This window comes from Halyomorpha halys, unplaced genomic scaffold, assembly GCF_000696795.3.
Source record: "Halyomorpha halys isolate HHAL.00 unplaced genomic scaffold, Hhal_1.1 Scaffold684.1, whole genome shotgun sequence".
Classification (NCBI taxonomy): domain Eukaryota; kingdom Metazoa; phylum Arthropoda; class Insecta; order Hemiptera; family Pentatomidae; genus Halyomorpha; species Halyomorpha halys.
Window position 1 is genome coordinate 377,030 of NW_027109538.1, and position 3,535 is coordinate 380,564.

The window sequence follows — 3,535 nt, forward strand, 5'->3', positions numbered from 1 at the left end:
TTGCTAATTGATTTGAAATATAAAATATTAATGGTCAAAATTAGTTACCCACAGCAATAACTCCTTTACAAGGAACAGATAATTTGATTAAAGATGAAACATTACAATCACTATTAAAGTTTGATCTACTATATTTGATTTTTTAATTAAATTCCTTATTTTCAGTATAAGTGAGATACTAAAATTATGAAAATTATATGAATTAAATATAGCTTTTAAATAGATAAATTAATAATGTTAAAAATCAATATAAATATTTCAATAAGACTTCAAGTTATAATATGATGCAAATAAAAGAAAAAGAAAAATATTGTAGCACACAGCTACTTTTTGATTAATTTAATTTCCATAAATATAATAATATTTTTTCTGGTCTACACTTTTTTTGATAATGCATTCCAAATGCTGTAATTTTAAATGCCTTTGGTAATTTTAACTTTAAAGATGTAAATAAACAATTAAATTGTTACTTTTATTTATTTAGTTTTATGTTCTTTAGAATTTATTACTACAGAAAATATTTGTTCATAGAAACATGAAATGTTTATGGAAACACGGCAATTTAACAATATATCATATAACAAATATCATATGTATTCAGGTTTGTAAATTTTTTATGTGTGTTAATCATAACTATAAAGATGTAAATAAACCATTCAGTAGTCACTTTTATTTATTTTTTCTTTAGAAGGCATTAATACAGGAAATATTTATTCGAAGAAACATACAATTTATTTATTTTTTAACTCAGTAATTAAACAATAAATTTTATCTATTCAGGTTTGTAAATATTTATGTATCTAAATAATCATAAATCCTATTGTAGCAACAGACTTATATAAAAATATTAAAACTTATAAAATCAATATTGAAAGTATATTAATAATATAGATATTTAATTTATAATTTGGCAAATATAAAGTATCGACAATACAAACCCTTAATGTAGAGTCACTTGTGAGAATCTGAACAGCAAAAAGGATGCTTATAAAAGGAAGCGAACTGTTAAACCTCAACCAAATGAAATAATAGTCTTGATGCCACCCTCCCACGTTCACTAATTTGTTGATAAATGCAGCAACAATTATCAAATTTATTATTAATGTAAACACTTATTCTTTATTTCGAAGTAATAATAGAAATATAAACTGTTATCTATATTCAGAAGAATAAGTAAAAACAACAACAATAAAACAATATACTGAGGCAATATAAAAACATGAACAAGTTTCATTAAGTAGTAGCTATTACAAATATCCCCAATCTTAGATAATGGATAAAATCTTGAGAGATAACCACAGTGCATTTATCAACTATTCAAATACTATTTATCTGCCAATCATTAGCATGTTTCAATAATCCTTTGATAAATTCTTCATGAAAAATACTGAAATTATTTCTTTTATTATATGTATCTTGAAATTTTAATAATTCAATCCATAAAATCATCTTCCATTGAACTATTTCTCTTAACCATATGAAACTGGAATACTACAGGATAATAAATTGATGTAAGAGAACTATCTTCTGTTTTATTGTCTCTATATGAAATAATTTTACTTAATAATGAGGTGTTAATAATTGAACATAGATTAATACACAAAGAAGCAAAAACAAAAGGAGATAATAACCTTAATTCAGAGAAAAATTATAACTTTGAAATATGCATAACAATAAATTAAGATGACAGTAGTTGATACTAATAGAAGATAAAATATAATATTGTACAGGTAAGAATTATACAAAATAAATTATAAAAAAATAATTATTATAATCATTATAATTATATATTTTGAATATATATTATTTTATCATTTATTTTCTATAACCTCTTATCTCCTTAGTTTATTTTTATGTATAATTCCAAGTTAGTATTGCTATTATTTTATTTTATTTTTTTTATAGATTAAGGTTATCTCATTTTCTTTTTCAGCCCTTCTGAAGGCCTGAAATTTAGGTTGAAATGTCGGCACAAATAAATAAGTTTTGCTTATTTATGTTTTATTGCTAACCACACCCACTCTATCTCCTCTGACCATCTCATAATTTTACATCATCTAATCTAGATAACTGATTTTCCTATTTTCTAAACTAAAGATCTTATATCACCTCTAAGAATATTTAAAGAACCTATACTAATACAACCCATGAATGTTCTTGGGTTCAGTATTTGTTAAGGAAGTACTGTTTCTAGACATGGGCATAGATTATTGGGACCCAAGGAAAAAAAAAGTAAATAGTGAACTTATTGGATAGATTTCTTTTTGGAAATATGCTGTAATTAGTAAGGCAATATTGTTGAGTTGACATCTCCACGGATATGTTGATTCTTAGATAAAAAAAAAAAGTACAAATTCAATGAGCAAAATTATTTGTCATACATTTACATCTAAAAATAATGAGGGAAAAGAATAAAAAAGAACCTTTTTTAGATTCCATTCTTCTTATTATAACTTACATTTAGCCATTTTAATACCATCAGAATTTTTGTTGGAAATAAATCAACGAAGGCAGCCATCGTAGAAGAGATGGTTAGTATTTTGTGCCAGCAATCCTGGAAGGCTGATGCTCTCATAGCAAATCTCTTCATATTATATAGATAGTATATGTATGTGCCTGTGTTTAGTGGGTGGAGGTCTCCTCCCCCCTTGGCGAAATCCTGCATACGCCCATGTTTCTAGATCAACAACTCACACACACACAATTGTGTACATATACATATAAACATTAGTCTCTCCCCTGGATTGGAATATATGAAATATTAGTTCCTGGGTTAAGAGGCATAAGAAAGAAAAACAAACCTGTACTATTTTTTTTTTTTTTATTCCAAATAATTTTGGTTTCAATAAATTTATTTTAAAGTCCAAAGAAGTTTTTTATCTTCCTCAAAGAAATATCTTGGATTGAATCAATTATTTCAAGAAATAACTATTTGGCCTTGTTTTCATTTTGAAATATATTTTTACCTCAAGCACTCTTAAAAAAAAAATATTTGGGGAAATTCAGATGAATATGCTGTATGTGGTTGAACTTCAATTTTCAAATCACGCAATTTTTCAAAAATTATATTATATGGGCTGGCGGAACCTATTCCTTTCGTAGGTGTGGCATTTGGTACGGTATATTTGACACTTAAAAGTTCTGTCCTACTTTGTAAGCAAGAAATGGTCAGACAGGTGGGTTAAAAAAAAAGTTGAGAGTTTTTGTAGTTTGTATTGGTTTTATGAATTACTATTAATTCTCCGCCATTTTTTTGTTGTAAAACTTAAGTATTCTAAAAAATATTATTTACTGTTTTTAATAAACAACTTTTTCCATTATACCCAAAACAACTATTTATTTGTACAAACTATAAATTTTAATATTTTCCTTAAGAAGGAGTTAATTTTTTATTAACTGTTTCTTTAAGACATTAATTGAAAAATTAACCAAGTTAATTCAACTTTATATTCACTCTTTACTTTTTAGAACAGTAAATATATTTTGGGAAATTGAAATGAGTCTGAACAGAAAAAGAAGCACAGCCATTGGATAT

General features: G+C 25.4%; 2 protein-coding genes across 5 annotated transcripts in view; one reads left to right on the top strand and one right to left on the bottom strand.

Moving 5' to 3' along the window:
* LOC106685353 (uncharacterized) overlaps positions 1-3,535 on the bottom strand; it is a 58,143-nt gene that overhangs the window by 17,836 nt on the left and 36,772 nt on the right. The window contains exon 1 of one of the 3 annotated variants that reach the window (XM_014427961.3): positions 939-1,102. The exons of the other annotated variants lie outside the window; for them this stretch is intronic. The gene's annotated coding sequence lies outside the window, so the exon portion shown is untranslated. Of the gene's footprint in view, positions 1-938; positions 1,103-3,535 lie in introns of those variants that run through there. 3 annotated transcript variants of the gene reach the window in all.
* LOC106685352 (kinetochore protein Nuf2) overlaps positions 1-3,535 on the top strand; it is a 56,087-nt gene that overhangs the window by 771 nt on the left and 51,781 nt on the right. The gene's annotated exons all lie outside the window — the stretch shown is intronic.